We start from the raw sequence: 24,355 nt of genomic DNA on the forward strand, positions 1-24,355 counted from the left end.
TTCTACTCAACTATAACACTATCTACCTGGAGATAGAATCAGATCCCACAGGTTCAGGACTCAATCCCACAAGACTGCCCTCCACTTCAGATACCAGTGATAAGCCCAGGTTGTCACCTACCCTCAACTCAGCTCTGCCTTTGCTCATCTCCACCTCTCATCACATAACAGGACTAAGGTGCCTGTTGGCTTGGGCTGAATAAAGGTACCACTGGGGGGGGGAACCCCTGAATGAATGCTAAAAGGCAAGACTTGACTCTATAAACCTTCTCAGCCCCAGGGTTGGGGAAAGGGGGACAACAAAAGGGGACAGGGATGTGATATTTAGTCACCTTGACCCTGGCAACAGGAGCTGTCAAATAGTGCCTCTATGCAATAACTACACTCTTCAGTTATTATAAAAGCAGGCTATAAGTAATCTGTCCTCACAACACCCGACTGGGTTATGGTAAAAGGAATGGCCAGATGACAGAGATGCATAGGTCAAGGTCCTGGGAAGGGGACCCAGAACGTCCATGCCCTCTTCAGGCACACCACTCTGTCCCCAATGTCCCAGTGTTCACCAGGCCAGAAGCCTGCTGGACCCCTGTCCTCTTGGAGGATTTTCATGGAGGCTTCATTGTATAGGCACAATGGATTAAATCACTGGCCACCGTCCCTGGAGTCGACCTCCAGCTCCTCTCCTCTCCTCTCCTCTCCCCAGAGGCAGGGGCAGGAATCAAAGTTCCAACCTTCTTATCACCTCAATACTTCTCCCCTGACCCAGCCCCTATCCTCAGGTGCTTCCACAAATCACCTCATTCACATAACAAAAGACACCCTTATCACTCTCCACACTCAGGAAATTCCAAGGGTTTGGGAACTGTGAGTCATGACAGCAGATGAAGACTAAATATTATATATAAATATATATGAAAAATATATTTTGGTCGTGAGTATCATTCAAAATACTCTTTCCATAGTCATAATACCAAAGATAGAACATGACAAGATGGATCCTTTGCTAAATCCAGCTTTCCTTATCTAGGCATGTCCCAGGCATGAATAATTGACCCATATTTGCCATAATTGGCAATTTACCAGGAAGCACGATACCAGGTACGATATCAAAGGACCTGGCCAGATTCTGCTTACATCCAATTCCTTTCACACACAATCATTCCTGAAAATTTGTTTCAAGGCCAAATGTCTAAAATCTGAACAATAGATTCACATGTTTTATGCTTATTTTCACAGAATTACAAATGTATGTGTAAAATCCCTTGTTAGGCTTCTTTCAACCTCAAGCATAAGCCCCAGAATGAGAGCCAGCTTTGCTGGCAGTCCTTCCACTATCCTACAAAACTAATCAACTTGGTAAATTGATATAGGTATGCACCCTTCCCATAAGGATTTAATGCCCACCCCCTCCAGTGAAACCTCTGCAGGAGGTGGGTTTACGGATTGGGCATCCAACAATTTCTCTATCTTTCAAAGTGGGACACATTACAAATCAGGTGCCTGCCCTCAACTCAGCTCTGCCTTTGCTCATCTCCACCTCTCATCACATAACAGGACTAAGGTGCCTGTTGGCTTGGGCTGAATAAAGGTACCACGGGGTGGGGGGACCCCCTGAATGAATGCTAAAGGGCAAGACTTGACTCTATAAACCTTCTCAGCCCCAGGGTTGGGGAAAGGGGGACAACAAGAGGGGACAGGGATGTGATATTTAGTCACCTTGACCCTGGCAACAGGAGCTGTCAAATAGTGCCTCTATGCAATAATTACACTCTTCAGTTATTATAAAATACAGTTTGATATCGGCGTAAACTGTGAAAGTGCCCTGACCATATGAAATGAAAGCTGATCACAGGTCAGTTGAGGGCAGCCCACATAGGCTTAAAGCAGCAAAACCAAACTTAGATTAAGCATATTTCATGACTTTTATGTGAGGCTGCCCAGGGCTGGTGTTAAAATTCTTACTGCTGGCTGAGGTTCACACACCTGCCCATACAGTGTACCCTGGAAAACAACACAGGGTGACACCAGCACAGTGACACCACTGTGTCCAAGGAGGAAAAATAAAATTCACCTCTGGACTTTCTGAGCAGACTATGAATTCCCACCATTTTTGCAACATTGTTGTCAAACAAAAATGAACTATCCTTTTCAATATCATATTTAGGCTATTGCGAATCTTTCTCATTTTCCAGGCTTTAGCCTTGTACAGCACCACATAAGAAATAAGAGAAAATTTGGCATTTTTAGTTTGCTCTTGATATGCATGCTCTTGCCATTGATTTTACTTGGATATTTAAGACTTTCCTACTCACAAATGCTGAAGTGCCTCATCCTCTTCAGAGACTTCTTGCCCCCAAGAATGAGATACACAAATTTGCATCATACTCCAGGTTGGCAAACTTCCCCTAACACCTCAGGTCTAACTCTTCACTGTTTCAAAATCTCAACTCTTGGGCTATTAAGAGCCTAGACAAGGTTTTCTAACCCATTACATTACATTGTATCACTAGGAAGCACTCTAGTTATCAACATCAGTAAATACAGACAATTCTCATCATTCCCAGTAGTTACGTTCTATAATGCCTCTGAGAACACCGAATTAGCACATATGGAACCACTACTCCTAGAGGAAGGACAGGGCTAGGTTCCCGCAAGCCTCTGGTCACAACATTTTTGTCAACTGATCGATAAACACATAACCTTGTTTTATGAGTGTTTCTATTTAAAGACAGCTCATTTGATATCTCTTGTTGATGCATTAACACTGAACTCCCAGCCAACAAGCAAACAGCAGTATAACTCATGCCTGGACAAAGCTTATCTAATGCACTTATTTTTTATGTAAGGCACATCACAGCCTTCTTGTTCCTAGGAACATGGCAACACTTCAGTATTATGCTTGGGGGCCATTTTAAAAAGCAAAACCACCAACTTTTGCCTTTGAATGGAAAACATGCGGCGCTCAATAGACAGCAAAAGCATACTTGTTTACAGTATGAGAGCTGAAACAAGGAGGCAGAATATGATTGCCTGTTCAACCTCGGCTGCAAACGTGCATTTCAGAGATTTAAATTTAACACTGAGCACGTGAATGAATGACTGCAAAAATGCTACAAATGCTGATTTAGGAACCACAAAAAAATTTTCTAGTAAGTCGACAAATTCTCAAACACAGTCCACAAAAAAAATCAGAATAATGAGGATCTGTTTATCACACCCAAGACACGAGATAGATACAAGGTTTTTCTCCTTTGCAGAAGACCTATTCTACTGTATCCCAGGTAGAAAGAATTTTTCTGGTGTCAGCACCTCCCTCATACCACCCCTTCCTTCCCTGCCTTGGCAGTTTATACTATCAAGGTTTGGCAGTCCAATTTCTAAATTGTTGTTGCTTTACTGAGGACAGATCCTAAATGGTGACAGACTGATAGGCACACTCATTTGTCTCTTCCATTAAATTCCCACATAGATTCATTCATTAACTTTAGAAATGCTCCCTACAAGAATCACAAATGACCTTCAATTCACATATCTTGCAGAAACATCTTAACAAACTCAAGAAAAAAACCCTGTCACCAGGTTCTAACTGCAACAGATTATCTAACACAAGTAAAAAATCAGACAACTTAATATGTTAAAATAGTCAGTTTCAGAATTTTAGCAACATTAAAATTCTACCAGGAGTGGGCAAAAGTATGTTAACAATAATGAATAAGTAATAATACAAGAATAGACTGTGTGACATGTACTCACAACTGTAAACCTACTTACACTCATCCCTCTATTTGACTTTTACCTCCTAAACTTTAAACTCTTATTATTTTATTATCATACTCAAAGCTGCAAAACAACTTTTATTATGGTTATTTTACCTATTATTTGATTAAGACAAACCAAAAGTTGCACAGCAAAGCTATCCAGGAGAGAAACCTGAAAAGACAAAATATAAAATCTTCCTTTGGATTTGTTTTGGCAACCACCAGACTACATAAGGAGATAAAAGGAATTTCCCATCACAGAACTCATCAAACAGAACATTTAAAAGTGAAAGTTTTAGTTTCATAACTATAATGTCTGTAAGAAGTGCTAAAATCTTGAGGTAAAGTCCTAGTCTTAAACCAGTTGGGACTGTGTTTATGAAGTTTTCTCAATTTTTCAAAGACTTTTATAAATAACATAACACAAAAGCGTTTCAAGGCACATTATTCCCTGTAATTCCCGAAACTCTGTAATGTATTGAAACAGATGTTATCAGCCCTTTACAGAGGAAAATAAAGCACAAAGGTTAAATAGAAGTTACTTTTTCTGGTCACAAACTTACTAGGTAACAAAGACAAAACTTGAACTCAAGTCTCCAGAAATAAGCCACAGCTGTTTTTACAACAACACACACAGTTTTGGAATGTAGTCCCTGGTTATTTATAGCAGAATTATTTTTTTAATTGTATTGTGTTTTGGTCAACATAAAAATTAGTCTGCATTCCCTTCCAAATGGAAAGCAAAGGCACGTTGCCCAGAAGTGTAGGGGTACAAAGGGAAAAAAACACAGTGATAGGGGAAATTAGCCTGGGATTAAATTTTTGCCCAAGATAAACAAAAAATTGAGGGGTTTACACCATTTCTACAAGGAAGGAGATGACTTTTCAGCCAGACGTAACAGGAAACAGAAACACACACACACACACACACACACAGTGCCTTGAGTATAAGACAACAAACTTCCTAGTAAAGTATTTCTAAATCTATTACTTAAAATTACAGCACTGAAATTTTGAGATGATAAATAAAGCAATAAGGCTGCTGACCCCCAAAGCGCTCTTTAAAGTATCCGAACTAAACCCCTGACAATCATGCGCAGACTTCATTAGCTGCAAGCAGGAAACAATGAACATTACAAGTCTATGGACTCAGAGACTAAAGAGTTAAACTTAGGTATGCTAAAATGTATGCAAAACTGACCTTTAAATACTAATAGAAAAAATTATATGTAATGTTTTTGTCTTTGAATGTTCAGAGGAAACAAATGCGAGCCTTCATTTTCGTCAAGGTAGGCTTAGGTTAAGAAAAAGTTTATTCAAAATCTCTATAAACCGGGCAGTAGTACATTCCAAATAAAGGGGGCAAGCAGCTGCTGATAAAAATGAGAAGAGCAGCCTCCACCCCCGTCCCGCGAGCTGCTGGTTCTTATTAACCAGAGAAGGAAATACAACTAGCAAACATACAGCACCAATGATCAAAGTGAAACCGATGTTTTAATCATCTAGCTTAAATAGACAGAACACATGCCAGTAAAGCGCATAAAACTAACAGAAATACTGTCAACCTAACCTAAGACACTTAAATGTCTCGGTGTAATGAATCAAAGAAGACTTTAAGCAACACAAAAAACGAGAGACCTCTGCTTTTCGGCGAGGCCTGCACTCGGTGCAGAGGAGTGTGCGGTCTGGTTTTGAGGAGGGGGCAGGAAGTGTACCGACAGGAAAGGGACAGGTCCCAGCAGCCCATCCTCAGCCCTTTCCCGTAGTCCCGCACCACAGCCCTCCTTTGCCGCTGGCCGGGACCAAATGGGATGAAGGGCGCGCCGGGCCGCTTTCCTGGCCCCACGCCTCCCACTCCCAGGACGCCTTCCGCGCGGGACCTCTGCAGAAGCCAGACCTCTCCCTCAGAGATCCCAGACGCTCCGGTTCCCACCGGCAGTCTCAAGTTTCCCGCCTCCTCTTTGCAGGAGGACGCCCCCTGTCCCGCTGCGAGTCAGCCCAGCCCTGAGTTCCCCCGAAAGCTATCCCTCGCCGGTCCTGGGTCCCACCAGCCCGGCTCACCAGCACTCACCGCCGGGCCGCCCTAGGCGCGCCCGCCTCCGGCCAGTAGGGCCCGGTAGGGGCAGGGGCGGTACCGCCGAGAGCGCGGGGCGCACTTCTGGAGCGCGCCGACGCACTGGCGCGCTCGCGCCCGCGCTCCCGCACCGACTCCCCCTCCGCACACCCACACGCACACGCGGGCGGCGCGCGCCAGGCCGGCTCAGCGGCTTACGCGAGCTCCGGAGCCCGAGGAATCCTAGGAATGAGGCGCCGCCCGCTCTCTCCGAGGCTCTGTCGGGCTCCGCCGGGCCAGCCCGGCCCGCCAGGCCACGCCCCCAGCCACGCCCCTCCCACCGAGCAGGTGGGGCAGAGCCCAGGTGAGCCTGCGGCGAAGCGGGAGTCGGGCTGAGCGCGCCGGGAGAGGCTTGTTTCCCCTCCCCCTCCTGCAGCGCGCCCGGCGGCGGTTCGCACCTACCCGGCGGGTGCGGACGCGCTTGGGGAGCAAACGGCCACGAAGGGCCTGGTGCAGCACTGGGCCCCTCAGAAACGGTTCCAATCCTAGAGAGTGCGTTGAGCCTGCCACTCCCATACATCACAACCCCAAGGCCCCGCCAGTGGGAGCACACCCTGAGAGCACACGAGCAAACACAAACTAACCTTTCGTGCGCTCCCAGGTGCCTGCTGCTGTGGGCCAGGCACCCTCCTCACACGCACACAGTTGGCTCTCCCACCCGTGGACACAGCACACGTGACACCGACGTCCACGAGCGAGCCACGCTCGGTACCCGTGCACCGGCCGCCTCTTAACCGCCACAGCAGCCAACTGCCAGCGCGTTCGAGCCAGACCTGCAGCACCTCCGCTGCCCTCAGCTTTGGAGCCCCACGGTCTCAGCCTTCCGCACAGACCTGCCTGGGAAGCAGCCCCAGGAAGAGCTTACGAGCCTCCCAGCGCCCAGGGCTCGGCGTTCACACTGGCTCACCCGCCAGACAGCGGCTCGCGCGGGGCCTTCGGCCTCCCGGGTCTCCAAGCTCCACCGGGCCCCGACCTGGGGCACTACCGCACCCTCTCGTTACCCACACACACCCCAGCCACACTGCCCAGACAGGCCGAAGATCACACATACCTGAGGGTACAGGTCTCACTTGCTTGTGTAGGTAGGTGCTCAGGTGCCCCTGAGATCAGAACGGACGATGCAGTCCAGGACACTCAGAAGCGGCTCGGTTTCTTCCCATTACAGCATTTTACACTCCACCACTCCACTTTTCGCACACACAACACACACACACCAAGCGCTCCGCAGCGTCTTTCCTCCCCCTCCCTCGCCCAGAGAAGGAAGTCCTAGAAAATCAAAACAGTGTGGAAGGGAGGGAGCAGAGGAGGAAGGGACGGAGATCGCAGGGGCAGGAGTCCCCTCCAGCCGCTCATACACTAGCGTTTGCTGTGCTTGGCAAACTCCTGGAGTCCGCATCTCAGTCTGCTCTGAAATGGGCTGGGGGGAGGAGCCGAGGGGGAGGAGGTGAAACATTTCTAATTGGTGCAGGTTCTTATTACAGCAGCCATGTAGACATGTGACCACGAAAAGAAAAGGCCTGTCTTTAATTTTTTCCTGTCATTCTCTGGAGATTTAGGGGTGGGGGTGGGGTGGAGGCCTGATACTCCCCCTTCCCCGGCAGCCCTTGCCCCATTGTTTTCTCATACTGCCACAATTAAGAAAACATTTGCTTAACGTATTCAGCCGCGAACTTCATAAAATAGAGATTGGACTTCCTCTGGTTCGCTTCGGGTGGCTTCATGTTCCTTGCCGTCTAGCTGTTATCAAACCTCAGTCATTATTAGGGTCTCTTACTACAGGGCTTTCTCTAGGAAAGAGCTCTCCAGAGAGGAAATGATAACCATAAAAACAAATACATACCAGTTTACATTGATGCTGAGGGAAAAACAGTTTTTAAACTGTTTTCCCATCTACTACATCATCTCAACATATAAAGTCACAACACATTAACTTTGATCTTAGGCCCTGTTGGGCATTCATAGTTCCATTTTACATCGAGATTAGATGGTTTACATAAAACAGGTAGAGGCATCACCTGAACCAGGGCCCAGGTCTGCTGGCCCCTTATGAAATTTACTCTCCTCTACTTCACACAGGGCCACTGTAGATGGGACAACCCAAGTGACAAGTCTACTCAAGCATAGCTGTCCCTGGTTGCCTGGTTCCCAGATTAAAATTCACAGATTAAAGCCAGGAGGCTCCCAGTCTTCCCAGAGATATTTTTACTTAAACTCCTTTTAGTTCATCAGTAGTCTCAGACTAGGGAAGACACCCCGAGAAAGATCATAAAGAGGAGGTTTCCATCCTGCCATAATAGGACAGAGTATGAGGAAAGACTGAGGACTGGTTCAGCAAATTTCAGCAAGTGTGGCAAGATGAAAAAAAGGCTTTAGATTGGGACAGACCTGGATTTGAATCCAAACTCCATCCCCAGTAGTTATAGGACTTTGGGCACCGTAATAAGCCCAGTTTACTCATCTGTAAAGCATAGATAATTCTTTCTTTAAAGGCATTGCAGGCATTGCAGGGAGTAAGGAATAGGCCAAATATTCGATGAATATTCACATCTCCCTCTTTTTCTCTTCCTGCCTTAAATCCAGTCCTACTGGGACACCTTCATAAGCAGGCACCCACCTTAATCATGGAGAGATAGGAAAATGATTTGCCCAGACAGTGCAAATGAATAATGAGAGCAACAACACTACAACTGCACATTTATAAAAAGGCTCAGGGGCTTACAAAGTGTTCCCACATATCATTATCTCATTTGATCTTCATGACAACTCTGCCATCTGTATGCTGCTAAGTGATTTCCATTTTGGGGTCAGTGTAGAGGTCCTAAAGCTTCCTCTTTAGTTTCCATCACAGCTTAGAGCAAACCTTACTCTGCAGATAAATCATGGGGACACAGGCCCTTTTCTCATGGGTGTGACCAGTCTTCAACCTTTCCAAGGATTAATCTCACTGCTTCCCTTACATCAGCATCAGTGTGACTTCGATCTTGCAACATCTAAGCATGGTTGTTTTAGTCTGGCTGTTTTAGTTGTGCCCCCTTTCTCTTATCTTAACACACTCAGGGTAAGGTAAGAAAAAGGGGGCATGCTGTCAAGATGTGGACTGGAACTGGAACGTGCACAACATATAGACTATTCACACAATGGAATATTAGCAGCCTAAACAAATGATTTACAGTGTGATCTGCAACAATAGGGATGAATCTTGACAATATTAAGTGAAAAAAAATCAGTTCCAAAAGACTGCATACAGCATAATATACTATTGGTAATGTTTAAAAAATGAAAAATAATTATAGAAGTACATACACCTACAACAAAACTATATTAAATGGGCGCTGGTGGGGTAACTCAGTTAGTTAGAGCATCGTCCCAAAATGCCAAGGTTGCAGGTTCAAGCGCTGGTCAGGGCACATGCAAGAATCAACCAATGAATGCATAAATAAACAAAACAGCAAATTGATGTTTCTCTCTATCTATCTCTATCTCTCTATCTCTCAAATCGATAAGTTAAAAAACTATATACAAAGGGAATGATGATGGGAAGATGTCAGAATGCGTGTCCTCTAGGGAAAGGGACTGCCTAGGACAGGTGGGACAGAAACGTGGTCAGATGTAGATTATTGTCAAGATCTTCATTTTGGGTGATGGCTTCACAAGTTCACTCTTTAAAATAACAACTTAAGTGATATTTGCACAACAATGTGAATGCCACTGAACTATACACTTAAAATGGTTAAAATACTAAATTTTATATTTTGTATATTTTACCATAATAAAAAAATACAAGGAATTGAAGTGGGGAAACAGGCAAATTTCTAGAACTACTTAAGTAGCTAACTATGAACATAAAGGCAGGCAGTACATTGACCACTGATAAGAATGTGTTTCACACCAAGGATTCTGTACATGGACCAGAAGTTTATTTTAAAAAGTAAAAATAAAAAAATAAAAATAAAAGTAAAAATAATCCGGGAGGAGAAATTAGATTGGCCCTGAGTTGCTCATGATTGAAGCTGAGTGATGTGCACAGGTGGTGTTTTTATACTGTCTGTCTACTCTTGCATATGTTTGACATTTTTCATATTAAGACATTTAAAAATTAAAAGGAAAATAAAATGCAGAAGGACGCTCTATGGATCATTATTCTGCCTTTTCTATGGGCCGCAAAGTCATTGGCCAGTCTCCCTCTCTGTTTCTCTATGCCTCCTCCCCATTTCATTCTTTCTCATCTCTCTACTGAGGAGTTTTCTCATTGCTTTGGCTCCATTATCACTGTCCCTACTTCTCACTTTACCCCTGCTGGCAACTGATTCCTTTCATACCTTCATAGTTGGAATTACTCAAAAAGAAAATCTGATTATCCTATTTGACTAATCCATAGAAATGGCTACAATCTGATCTGCCTCGAAGTCATGTGTCCATGAGGCTCTGTGAAGTCAGCCACGGTCCAGTGATAAGAAATGGGAGGAAGAAGGGAGAGGCAGAATTACCGGGTGTGTGACATGGCAGCCAGCAGGCAGGGGTGGGACAGCAGCTAGACTGATGTGACCAATGCAACATGCAGATAGGTTCCAAGGAGTTCAGTCAGGTAAGAACAAGGTCTTGGCCTTTCCAATGACTCCTTATGAATTTTAAAGTTTCCCCAATTAGAGAGCAGTGCAAAAAAAAAATTCTATAACAACTTCCCAATAAGTAATCTATTTTTCTCAATTTAAAAAAATATTTTTTTATTTATTGATTTTAGGGAGAGAGAGAAAGAGAAACATTGATTTGCTCTTCCACTTATTTCCTCACTCATTGCATGATTCTTGTATGTGCCCTGACTGGGGCTCAAACCCACAACCTTGGTACATGGGGACAATGCTCCAACAACTGAGCTACCCAGCCAGGGCAGTAGTTTATTTTCAATTTGCCCTCCCATGTCACACTTTTAAGGTGGGAATATGGGAAACACCAACAGCTAGCTGCTACTGTAAAAAGTGCGTAGTGCATGTAGACTCTTATTGTAGTCAATGCACTAGCACTACTTTTCTCAGAGAGTAAGAACAGGTGAATTTCTACTTTTCTGGGGAACAAAGTAACCAGTGGAAAAACTCAAACGATCTTATTACAATAGAAGAATACAGAATAAAAAATGATCTAAAATAATGATATCTAACACTTAGTGAGTGCTCTTACTTTGATCCTAGCACTGTTCTAAGTGCTTTAAGACAATTATCTAATTTAAGCCTTATAAGAGCCCTATGAGGTAGGGACTATGAATACCTCCATTTTGCAAATAAATAGAAAGCATAGCCTCATCCAAGGTCTTAAAGATAATAAGGGTGCAACTACAATTACCCTCTGGCAGTGTGATTCTGGAGGTCAAGTGCTTAGCCTATCACTTCACACCAGGCACCCACTGGGAGCTTGCTAGTAATGTAGACCCTCAGGCCACACCCAGACCTACTCCATTAGAATCTGCACTTCAGCAAGCTCCCCGGGTGATTCATATTCAAATTACACTTTGAGAAGCACTGACCTATAACATATTACTTCCTGAAAGAATACTAACTACCATTATTAAATATTTGCGATATGCATATATTGTGCTAAACATTATGACTATATAACTGCACTTAATCCACGTAAAAATCCTAGAAAGGAAGTCCTGCAAGATCAGTGCCAATATACTGGTTGTGTTATTGTACTTCGTTTTGTAAGATGCTACTTCTGGAGGAAAGGCTACATTGGACCTCTCTGCGTTATTTCTTACAGTTGCATGTGAATCTACGATTCTCTCCAAGCAAAAAATATGTGATTTAAAAACCCTATGATGTAGGTTTTATTTCTCTACTTTTATTGTTAAGGAAATAGAAGTTTTAAAGAGGCTAAGTTGGAAGAGCAGTAGCACTGAGGACCTACCGGATGCAAGGCACTATCCTAGGGACTGGCGATACAGCAGTGAACAAACACTGCCCTCGTTGACCTATCATTCTAGAATGGGTGGTCAGAACTCAAACCCAAATCTGGCTTACCAAGTCTTCTACGGCTCGATTTCACAGAGATGGGCACAAGACTGGAGCATGGTAAATAACAGAGCTATGAATGGTTAAAACTTTTGCAAAATGTCTAGGCAGATGTATATGAAAAAACCTAACAGTGCCAAGCACTCAATCAATTCCCTTCATTCCATTCCTTGCAACTGTCTCAGAGCCCAAAATTGAGCCTCACCTCCACCGTGACCCAATATGGATTTTACCCTTCACCCAGCTGGACAGAGTCCAGTGGTGGGGCCATGGTGGGTGGTAGTAACCAGCCACTTGTGGAATCTGAGGAAGAGCTGTACTTGAGGGCAGTGTTCCAAGATTTGGGGAAGTACCACTTGAAACCTGTCAAGGAGTCAGTGGTGAACATTTTTCTGAACATCACCTCTTTTCATAGCACAGCTCTGGCTGAGTCCCCTTACACAACACCCGATTTATGGCCAAAACGATTACTCACACCTTGAATCTCTGAGTAATATGTAACACTGACACGAAGATTGGGTTTGTCCTCACACAAGAAATTTTCCTTTAAATACTGTATGAACAATTCAGCATGGCAATGTATTCTTTTTCAGAGACAAATTTCACTGGAATGGGCAGAAGATAATAGGAGCAATTTTCCACAGAAAAGAAGGTTGTAGATGCTGGATTCAAGGACAGCCAGAATTTGGCCACAGTTAACTAGCTACCTCTCAAACAGAATGGTTTGAGTTGGTGAACTTAAAAAAAAATGAGCAAGTGTTTTTCTCCTGAATGTGGATTCACTCAAAAAACAGCACCGCTTCGGAGAAAAACTCTTCAAACTGAGATCACCACATCTCTCTTGGCTCCAATTTCTTCTTTTGCATTCAGCTCTTACAAGCCCGTGCTATATATAGGCAGGAAGAAAGTAAACAAGGAAGAAAGGAGATCAACATCACTGGGTGCCAGCTATGGGCAAGGCCCTGTGCTCAGCATTGCCATTCAACGCCTGAAGACATTTCCAACTTCATTGCCCAGACAAGGAAGCGGGGGGCTCACAGTGGGTAGAAGGTTTTCTTCAGTGCAACTGCTCAAGTAGTGAAAACCCAGGGTTTAAACCAGGTGGCCTGACTTCTCATTCAGTGATCTTTTAGAAATACCAGTAAGTTCACCCAGGAAAGACCCCCTTGATAATCTCAATAAACTACTGGACCTGCCCTGGCTGGTGTAGCTGAGTGGATTGAGTACAGGCCTGCGAACCACACAATCGCGGTTCGATTACCAGTCAGGGCACATGCCTGGGTTGCAGGCCAGTTCCCAGCAGGGGACACATGAGAGGCAACCATACATTGATATTTCTCTCCTTCTCTTCTTCCCTTCCCTTCTAAAGATAAATAAATAAAATATTTTTAAAAAATAATTTAAAAAAATAACAAAACTACTGAATCTGCTCTCATAGACCAACACTTTGATTCTGAAGGAAAATAGCTCCTCTTGGTTTCCCATGCCCCGGGAGCTACCCTGTGGAATTGAAATTTGCCAGGGTTTTAACATCATTTTTGACATTGTCAAAGGCTGGAGAAGCCCTTGGCACATGAGAATTGCTGAGACTTGAGCAGCAGACAGACCAGAGTTCCAACCTTGGTCCCACCACTTTCTGGCTGCATGACACTGGCACAAGCTTGGAGCGTGATCAAACTTCCATCCCTCACTGACACAATGGGGGTGATTCCTCCTGAGAAACATGTTTTTAAAACACATACATACATAGAAAGACACACATTGTATAATCTCACATGTGGAATCTAAAATAGAAAATACAAAGCTAAACTTATAGAAAAATAGATCAGATTTGGCCTACCGGAGGTGGAGGGTGAGAGGAGGGGGAGCTGGGTGAAGGTAGCCAGGGGTACACATGCCCGGTTACAAGATACATGAGTACTAGGGGTGTGACGTGGGACTGTAGCTAACGCAGCTGCTGATGCAGTATACAAGAGGAAATCCTAAGAGTTTCATCACAAGGAAAAATTGTTTTTCTTTTTCTTTTGTATCTGTGAGATAGTGATTATTAACTAAACTTATTGTGGTCATTGTTTCATAATATATGTAAGTACAGCCATTATGCCATACCCCTTAAACTTATGCCGTGCTACTTATCAATTATATCTCAATAAAACTGAAAGGAGAAAAAGCCCTAACTGAATTTTTCAAAAAGATTCAGGGTTTTTCAAAGTATTAAGTATTTTTAAAAGTATATTTGCATCTGATGAGGACTGGCTTCTTTGTTCTTAGACTCTCACATGGTTGACGAGATAAGAGAGCTCTCTGGGGCCCCTTACTAGAGTACTAATTCCATTTATAAGGGGTCCACTCTCATGACCTAGTCACCTCCCAAAGGCCCCACCTCCAAATAGCATCACATTGGGTATTAGGTTTCAACTCAGGAGTTTGCAGGGGACACAGACATTGAGTCTATAGCAGCAGGGATATATGTTAGGAGACTTTCACAATCTTTCAGATGAGAGAAGATGGTGGTTCAAAATAGACTAAGAGATTAATAAAGACAAGTGGACAGATTTGAGATATATTTTTGGAGATAGATATACAGGTTAAGGTATTGCCAGCTACAATAACAGATAACCCCCAAAACTTGGTGGTTTTTCACGTAAAATCCAAACAGGTTTTCCAAAAGAGCAAGTGGTTCTCCTCCCAGTGGTGACTCAGAGACACAGGATCCTTCCATCTGGCAACTTGGTCAACCCCAGAATCCTTTGCAGGATCCTCTTCACTCAGCAAACAGCTAGAGAAAGAGAATATGGAGAAGGCACACATGATTCTTAAGCACTTAGTTGTGGCATTTCCACTTATGTGCCATTGATGAAAACTGGTCACATGGCTTCACCTAAATGATGGGGAGCTATGAAACCTAGTTCCTGTGTGGCCAGCCACTCTCCATCAACACAGATCTTTGTGTTCAACTGGCCATTTCTGTCATGGTAGAGCTGGCTAGCTTTCTAGTGGATTACACACAGGGGGTTGAAGGAAACTGAAGCACCTAGCATAACTCCTTGGCTTTTGACCTGAGCAAAGGCACAAGGTGGCCATTACCTGAAACAGAAGTTGGAGAAGAGCAGATTTACACTGGGAATAGGGGTACTCAAAAGTTCCTTTTTGGACATGTACAGTATGAGCTGCCTGAGATATCTAAAAGGAAATGTTAAAAAGGCAATTGAGTGTTTGAGCCGGGACCACAGAGGAGGAGTCAAGACTGAAGATTTAAATGTTGCATTTCCCCTTTACCCAGTGGCTTCTGATACTAACACCTCCTCATAGGGTGGTATAGGCCCCTCATTGCCCTTGACCTTCAATGCATTAATTGAATCAGCACAGCTTTATTCTTCTATTAGAGATAATGTTTGTAATTCTGTTACTCATGGAATGATATCTGTTATTAGTACATGTATCCACTCATTCAACACATGTTTATTAAGTGTCTACTCCGTGTTGGCCAAGTATGATTAGCAAGAAAGAAGACTCAGTCTCCATCTCATGAAGATTGCATTCGAGTAGGTGAAGACAGATAATAAACAAATAAAAAAGTATACAGTGTGTCAGGTTTTCTGAAGTACAATAAAGCATGATGAATGAGAAAGTACCTGGGAAGTTGGGGGCTAGAATTACTACAAGCAGAAAGATTTCTATAATAAGAAATATTTGAGCAGAAAGTAGAAGGAAGATGAGTAAGCAAATCAAGTGTCTATATGGGAGAAGAATGTGCCAGGCAAGTGCAAAGGCCCAGAGGCATAAGAGATCCTGGTGTGCTCAGAAACCAGCCAGGAGGCCAGTGTGTATGAGGTGGGGTGGGAATGGAGAAGAGTGGCCGGGCATGAGGCCAGAGGGGTGAGAGGTAGGAAAATCATGCAATAGCCAAAGCAGGCTTTCCCCCACCAACTCCTCCATGTAACTGGAAAAGGAGGAAGAAAAACAAACCTACTTCCGGGTACAGAAATCTTTGCAAAGAAAGCAGTGGACAGTCAAAAACTTCCCATGCAGTTTCCAAAGCCAAGCGCCTTTAAAGTGGAGGACTCACAACCAAAATAAGAAAGGGTAAGTTGTATAATATGGAGCACAGAATGTACAATTTTCCCTTGTGCAGCAGGTTTTCTTCACAGTTAATTGCAGCCATATGTGAAACACTGCAGGGAAGCATTTTTAGCAAGCGCCATCAGAGACCTGGACAAACACTTCCCATCCCTCATGCTCCAAGCAAATCCAGTTGTGTGATTAGCCCAAAAGGATGGGAATGTAAAAATCTTGCTATGATAAAAACTATGGTTTCTGAATTTCAACTCCAAAAACTGAGCCAGAGGCCTTTCATTAGCTTGTTTTATAAATATCTGAAGAAGCTGGTTTAAATGAGAAAAAAAAAATTTTCAAGGAAGACATGGTTTCTCTATTAAATTTCCTTTCATGGTTCCCTCCTGGTCTGCCCACTGTCATGAGGATCATGAAACAAAAGCACCAGTGATGGAAGCTGGGCCTTTTACCACTGATCTGGATCACAGTGGGACCTCATTAAATGCAGCTCATCAGTAACTGTAAACATGTGGACAGGGCTTTATGGTTGGTGTTCACGAGGTTGTTTTATTTAATGCTGACATCTCTGGAACTGTTCCGTTTTCTCTATTTTATAGGGGAGTGTGGATAGTGGACATTGTCTGGGTTTTGGCTCCCTAGCATCTAGAGTTCCTTCCTATTTGGGGAAAATTCTCCATTGGCTGGGTCTACAGGAGTCAAAAGAAGCCACGTGGCCCCTCCCTGGCAGCCAGGAGGTAGGCAAGTGACCAAGGCTCAGCCAACTGGATGTTCCTGCCTGCAATCCTCACTCTCTTTATTGTTGTTGTTGTTTATTTATTTTTAGACCGAGGGAAGGGAAGATCAAAAAGAGGGAGAGAAACACCAATGTGTGGTTGTCTTTCACACACCCCTTATTTGGGGCCGGGCCTGCAACCCATGCATGTACCCTAACTGGGAATCAAACCCACAACCTTTGGTTCACAGGCCAGCAATCAGTCCACTGAGGACCACCAGCCAGGGCCAATCTTCACTCTTTTTTTAAAAATATATTTTATTGATTATACTATTACAGTTGTTCTATTCCCCCCCCCCTTCATTCCCCTCCACCCGCACCCTCCCTCCCCCACCATTCTCCCCCCTTAGTTTATAACCACGTGTCTCAAGTTCTTTGGATTCTATATTTCCCCCACTATTCTCGCCCTCCCCCCTATCTATTTTCTACCTACCATCTATGCTATTTTCTGTGCCTTCTCCCCCCTTCTCCCCCTCCCACCCCCCTGTTTCTAACCCTCCATGTGTTCTTCATTTCTATGGTTCCACTCCTGATCTAGCTGTCCTCTTGGTTTGCTTTTGTTTTAGGTGTGGTTGTTAGTAAATGTGAGTTTGCTGTCCTTTCACTGTTCGTATTTTTTACCTTCTTTTTCTTAGATAAGTCCCTTCAACATTTCATATAATAAAGGCTGGGTGATGATGAACTCCTTGAATTTGATCTTATCTGAGAAAAAGAAGGTAAAAAATACGAACAGTGAAAGGACAGCAAACTCACATTTACTAACAACCACACCTAAAACAAAAGCAAACCAAGAGGACAGCTAGATCAGGAGTGGAACCATAGAAATGAAGAACACATGGAGGGTTAGAAACAGGGGAGTGGNTGAGTCCCAGTTTCCTTTCCATCACTATTGGTTTCCTGTGCATCTCCCTTCATTTCAATTAGTTTAGCCTTCATATGTTCCTCTAATTTGTGACTATGTTCCTCTAATTTGTGACTATAATCTACCAGTTCTGTGAGCATCCTGATAAGTAGTGTCTTGAATTGTGCTTCTGAGAGGCTAGCAATTTCTCGGTCGCTTAGAGTTATTGGCTCTGGGACTTTGAGTTCTTCTTGCACCATCTTTTGGGCTGTTCATGCCTGTTCCGTAGCAGGATCAGAGCCCTAAAGTGTTCACTAGAACAGGGCAACTAAGTCGCTGGGTTGTGACGCTGTATGTGGGGGCGGGGTCAAAGAGGGACTATGGCGTCGTCTGCCGCCTGCCGCTGCAGCCCTCACCGGTGCTGCAGTTGCTGCCATCACCGGGCCCACGCATTTCGACCCACTGCACTCGAGTGTGCCACCGCCGTCAGCCCTCGCCCCCTGGGGCCTGTGTGGTCCGTCTCACTGTGCGCGAATGTGCGACCGTGGTCAGTCTGCCCCGCACCCCAACTGGTTACCGTCTGCCTGCGCGCCTGGGTCGGGGGCCCTGTCCTGCCCGACCCTGCTCGCTGCTGGCTCCACCCCCCTTACCATCCCCGTTGAACGGTTAGATGTTGTCGGACTTCCGTATAATTCAATTTTCTGTCCTTTGGTTGTGTCTTTGTTTCTCCAAACCTTTGTTGTATTCAAACTTGGTTGTGGGAGAAGGCACAGTGTTTCCACCTATGCCTCCATCTTGGCGGAAGTCTCCCAATCTTCACTCTTGAGAGAGTGATTTGAAGCCTTGGTGGTGGCAGGAGCAAGACTCCTGGGTTAGCAGAGCCTGGACCTAAGTAGTGAATCCAGTGTGGGAGAGTCAAGCTTCTTCCACCAGACGGCTCTGAGGGCAGCCCTGACCACCCTCTCTAGCTCCTGACCACTTCCTGAGTCTGGTTCTCTAGCTTCCCCTCTGTTCTTCACCACTCAATACCCATTCAATAAATTCCATTCTGCTTATGTTAGCCAGAGACCATTTCTGTTGACTATAACTCAGAAGCCTGGCTTAATCTTAAGTAATTTGCAGACCCTCATTGATGAATAATAATTCCCCTAGACTTCCAGAGTTGACTTACATTATTTTTGTTCTGATGTAACTCGGATAAGTATACCATAAAAGAAGACATAAATTCTTTATAGGCTTGTAGCTTTTGAGTGACTGTAAAACACATTGCAAGCTAAATACAAGCAATGCCACAAAATCAGCAATGTTGCATTAACAGCATTAATTTAATATGGCAGATGTTCATGAAACTAACTAATAGTAATGTGAATATGGAACTGATTGATATGGGTTCATTGTTTGTTTGTTTTTTAACTTACATGGGTCACTGACTGACTTAACTTTTCTACCCCTTTTCTCCATTTAAACCATAGTGGACAATCCATTCATATAGCTTATCTTGAGGTCATGTGCTCTTTACTTTGGATGGGCACATCATTCACAAATGAAGACTACTGATGTTCTTTTGTCATTGGGTTAGAATAACTGAAATTCTTCCATCCGAGCCCTGACCTGATAGCTCAGTTGGTTGGTACATTGTCCCTGTGGGTGTGCTGAGGTTGCCTGTTGATCCTGGTCTGGCATGTGGGGGAAGCAACCAATGAATGCATGGGTGGGTGGAGCAGTGGTGGGCATTTTTCAGTTTCTTTCTCTCTCCCTCTCTCTGTCCCTCTCCAAAATCAGGTAGTCTCCAATGTTGTCATTAAACACAAATACAAATGCAGAGTCTGAAATCAGCTAGAAATGTTGTTCAGAGTATCCAATATTTGCTTTAGTGAATTTTTAAAAGATTAATGTTAATAATACTAAATTTTAAACATTCTTGTAGAAACCTTACAAATTCCTAAAAATATATTTGTAAACCCCAGTTTCAGAAATCGTGACAAAGTAGTTAGAGGCATAAGCTTTGGAGTTAAAGAATTCTGGTTTTGAATCTTAACCCCATCTTTTACTAGTCTTAGGATCTTGAACAAGTTATTTAATCTCCCTGAGTCTCAAATTTCTTACCTGTAAATTGGAACAATAATACCTGTCTCTAGGACGGTTGTATTAAACAAGATGAGTGAAGCTAATTAATAAATGGTACTAAATATCGTTACTGATGTCCTAACTGACATTCAGGCTAGTTGACAGATGTGTCCCAATTCATACAACCACTTGGTGGCAGAGACAAAGCAGGAACCCAGGCCCTCTCAACTCCTACCTAGCCTTGCCTCTGGATGCTATCTGTGCTGAGCAGTGTGATGCCCCTGGGGCAGCTGCCTGCCTTTTAGGGCTATGCTGATAGGGGGCTGCTGTTTCTGAGGGATTTACACTCTGCAAAATATCACTGAGTCCGAAGGTTGATTTCATTGGCAATCCTTCTAAAAAAAAAATCACATTATTTCCCTATGTGAAAACTTCTGTCCAGCTCCTCTATTCCTTATGATACAGGGTGCAGCCAAGGGGGCCCCAGAAAAGATTTGGAATGGTGTCCAGAACTCAAAGTGTACAGGAATATTGGAGGAAATATTAAGATATCCTCACCCCCCCCCCAAGGGTGTCAGTTGGGGGAAGGGACGAATGGAGCAGGGCCATTGAGAGCTGTTTTGCATAGCAATAGTTTTGCAGCTAACCTCTGGAATGGTCATTTAACATATCTATAACCTTTAACTGGTTTCATAGATATGTTAAAGAGCTGTGGCCAAGTTTTGGGCCAGGGAGAAGTGAGTGGCTAACCAGGCTGGAATTGGGAGCTGCTTCTCTGAGAGAGTGCCTGTGAGAGAGGCATGTGGCTTTAGCAGAGTGAGGACCCCCTCTTGGCCAGGTGAGAGGGAGAGCCACGCTGTTTTGGAAAGATGTAGACCCCTGTAGCCATTAGGAGGGAGAGCCAAGTGGTTTCAACAGAGTGCAGACCCCCCTCTCGGCCAGGTGAAAGGGAAAACCACGCAGCTTTGCCAGAATGGAGATCCCTGCGACCAGGTGAAGAAGAAAGACGCGCTTTTGGTGGAGTGCGGCTTTGGTAGAAGAGGCCCACGCAGCTTTGGCGTGCTCCCTTTGGCTGAGTGACCTGGAAACCAGGAGAGACTTTTACTGGAACTTGGTACAAAGAACTCTTGCCAGTGGAAGGTGCCGCATGACTTTGGATTAATTGGAGATCCTGCCTGGACAGGCAGGCGACACAGCTCATGTGCCAGTGGCCTGAAAACGGACGTGTGCTCTTTTCCTGATTTACGGTACCCGGGGTTGGGACAGTGGGAGAAGGGAGCGCTGTGTGTGTGTGTGTGTGTAGGTGTATACCCTTAAAGACTTTAATATTTTAAGGAAGGCATTAGGCCTGAATAGCATTAAATAAACATTTTGTTTCCTTTTCACAAATCTCTGGCATTGAGAGATGTCTTTCCAATTGGCGGCGGACAGAAGAGCCCTATAGATATTAGTGTATCGTCCTTGGGAGGGGCCCCTGTTTTCTGTAGCAGTTTTTGGCATCCCTCGGTGGGCCAAGTATTGCCCCCCCCCTCGGACCCTTTGTTCGGTAACACTTATACTTGTGGTTCTCCAAATGGGGTCCCCTGATTAGCAGGGGCTTGTTAGAAAGGCACAAGCATGATCTCATCTTTAACTGGAACCTAATCTACAAGAGAAAAAAGCAAGCAAAATATAACCAGAGACATTGAAAGTAAGAACAATCTAACATTAACCAGAGGGGAGGGGGGAAGGGATAATGAGGAGAAGAGTTTTCAGGAATAACTATAAAGGACACATTGACAAAACTGGGGGGGGGGCATGAAAACAGGGGAGGGAGGAGGGTTTGGCTGGGATGGTCGGAGTGGTAGTAGGGAAATGCACACAACTGTAATTGAATAACAATAAAATAAAATAAAATAAAAAGAAAGGCACAAGCAAATTCTCAGGCCCCATCCCAGACATCCCCTCAATCAGAAGGGAAGAGCAGACAAAATCTGCAAGCCCACAGATGACCCTGATGCATGCGAAAGTTTGAGAACTACTGGTTTATAGGACCAAGTCCAAACTCCTTAGCAGAGCATTCAAAGCTCTTCCTGATCTGGTCCAAGCTTACTTTTCTAGGCTCTTCTCCTGACACTCCTGAAAGCCCCTTCTACTCTAAATAACACCATTTACACTTTACGCTCTACCTCCAACATGCCTACTAGCAGGTCCTTTCACACTTTGGTACGGGTAGTGCAGTTCCCTCTGCTGGGCATCTCTTCACAGCTTCTCTATCTCTGTGAGGCTTTCCCTGACTGTGTCAAGGCTGCGTTTGCGGTACTGCAGCTTTTATGTCACACTGTCATTACACACACAGGTAGATACCATGTTGCATTGTCGCTAACTAGTTACTTGCTTACCTCCCCATCTAGATTACAAGATCTGTGTATTTGAGACTGTGAGTTTAACAATCATTGTCCATTCCCTCCTTGTCCCAACAAGAGAGTCCCAATTTCCCAGCTCCCTTGCAGACTGGAGTGGTCAAAGGGTCGCAAACAGGAGCTGATGAATGAACCTCCCTGGAGAGTTCCCTAATGGGGTTTGGGGAGCTTAATGATTTAGCTGGCAGCTCCCCTGCTGCTCTTCCTTCCTTCCTTCTCATTCCAACTGAGCTGCAACGCCCACCTTGCAACCGTGAGGTAAGCTTGAGGGTGGGAGACAAGGGGTAAGGATGATGGAGCGAAAAGATAGTAAGAGCCTGGGACATTGGTGACATTGTAAGGCTATTACACCAACTCTGGACCTTTGTGCCCAGTCTTCAGGTTACATGATACTCACATAGATCCCATTCTTATTAGGACCATTGCTGTTTTCCTCCTCAGGATCTAACAATGCAGTTTCTCAAAGGCAGGACTGTCTGATTAATTGCCGAATCTATAGTGCCTGGCATGCTTGCCTGACCCATAGCAGATGCTTAACAAATACATGTGAAAGGAAGGAAAAAACAAATCCTTATTATTTCTGCTTCAGAAGGAATCAGAGCTCAGGTATTGGTCCTAAAATTGCCTTCCTGGAAACTCTGGGAAACCACACCAGGTTTTTAAAAAGAACCAGATCTTTTAAATTCTATTTTAAATTAAAATGTCACAGTTATAACTTAACCCAGGATAATATTATTTTACCATTGGACAGAAAATAGGTGCTAAATGAAGACACGTGCTGCTCCTGCTTAAAATCCCTCTATCGTTCCCCACAGCCCTTAAAGTCCCAAATCTCTAAGTGTTTTCTGACTTTCCACTGATTTTTAAACTTTTATAGTGATAATTGTAGATTCACACGGCGTTGTAATAAATAATAAAGAGAGGCCCTGACTGGTGTGGCTGAGATGGTTGGGCATTGTCCTGTGGAGCGAAGACTTGCCAGTTCGATTCCTGGTAAGGGCACCTGGCTGGGTTGCGGGGCAGCCCCCGGTTGGTGAGTGCAAAAGTCAACTGATTCATGTTTCTCTGTCACATAGATCTTTCTCTCCCTCTTTTTCTCTCTCCCTCCCCCTCTCTCTAAAATAAATAAACAAAATCTTTAATAATAATACTAATGATAAAGAGAGATCCCCTGTACCCTTAGCTCAGTTTTCTCCAACATTAACATCTTATGAAACAATTGTACGATAGCAGAATCAGGATACTGACATTGGTACAACCCACAGGTCTTATTCATGGTTCCCAGTTTTATTTGTACTCATATGTGTGCATGTGTGTGTTTAGTTCTTTAACACTGTCTTGTGTATGTAGGCCCACATATCTACCTCCACAGTCAAGATATAGAATATTATATCTTCAGAACCATACTCACCTCCTTCCCACTGTGTCTTCTCCCCTGCCCTGACACTTGGCACCGATTTGTTCTCCATTTCTAATATGTTGTCTTTTCAAAATGTTATATAAATGGAATAACATAGTATGCGCTCTTTGGGGATTGGCTTATTTCACTCAGCCTCATTCCCCGGAGATATATCCAAGTTGTTGTGTGTATCGATAATCTACTCCTTTTATTGCTGAATAATACTCCATGGTATGGATGGACCATTTGCCTGTCGAAGGACATCTGAACTATTTCCAATGTGGGGCTATTATAAATAATAAAGCTGTAATGAAGCCCTGGCTGGGTGACTCAGTTGGTTAGAACATTGTCCTGTACATGAAAAGTTTTGGGGTTCAGTCCCTGGTGGGGGCACATGCAGGAGGCAACCAGTTGATGTTTCACTCACATCAATGTTTCATTTTTTCTCTNAGATACATCCAAGTTGTTGTGTGTATCGATAATCTACGCCTTTTATTGCTGAATAATACTCCGTGGTATGGATGGACCATTTACCTGTCGAAGGACATCTGAACTATTTCCAATGTGGGGCTATTATAAATAATAAAGCTGTAATGAAGCCCTGGCTGGGTGACTCAGTTGGTTAGAACATTGTCCTGTACATGAAAAGTTTTGGGGTTCAGTCCCTGGTGGGGGCACATGCAGGAGGCAACCAGTTGATGTTTCACTCACATCAATGTTTCATTTTTTCTCTCTCTTTGTCCCTCCCTCTCTCTCTCAAATCAGTGACTACATCCTCCAATGAGAGAGAGAGAGAGAGAGAGAGGAAGGAAAGGAAGAAGGAAGGAAAGAAAGGAAGAAAAAAGGAAAGAAAAGCTGCTATGAACATTCTCATACAAGTTTTTGTGTAAACATTCCCAGTGCTTTTTGAATCCTTTCTAC

At 44.1% G+C, this 24,355-nt stretch overlaps 1 protein-coding gene and 1 long non-coding RNA gene across 4 annotated transcripts in view; both read right to left on the bottom strand.

Annotated features, from left to right (window-relative positions):
- VGLL4 (vestigial like family member 4) overlaps window positions 1–7,260 on the bottom strand; it is a 153,458-nt gene extending 146,198 nt beyond the window's left edge. Inside the window, exon 1 of one of the 3 annotated variants that reach the window (XM_037050693.1) lies at window positions 6,923–7,260. The gene's annotated coding sequence lies outside the window, so the exon portion shown is untranslated. Of the gene's footprint in view, window positions 1–5,829; window positions 5,923–6,030; window positions 6,095–6,922 lie in introns of those variants that run through there. The other 2 variants (XM_037050710.1, XM_037050701.1) reach the window with 2 other exon arrangements.
- Window positions 7,261–14,495: 7,235 nt separating this feature from the next.
- LOC118990983 (uncharacterized) overlaps window positions 14,496–24,355 on the bottom strand; it is a 37,896-nt gene continuing 28,036 nt past the window's right edge. Inside the window, exon 3 of the long non-coding RNA XR_005067328.1 lies at window positions 14,496–14,655. This is a non-coding gene — a long non-coding RNA (uncharacterized LOC118990983). The remainder of the gene's footprint in view (window positions 14,656–24,355) is intronic.

This window comes from Sturnira hondurensis, unplaced genomic scaffold (assembly GCF_014824575.4).
Source record: "Sturnira hondurensis isolate 20B ecotype Veracruz unplaced genomic scaffold, ASM1482457v3 Scaffold0000867, whole genome shotgun sequence".
Lineage (NCBI taxonomy): Eukaryota > Metazoa > Chordata > Mammalia > Chiroptera > Phyllostomidae > Sturnira > Sturnira hondurensis.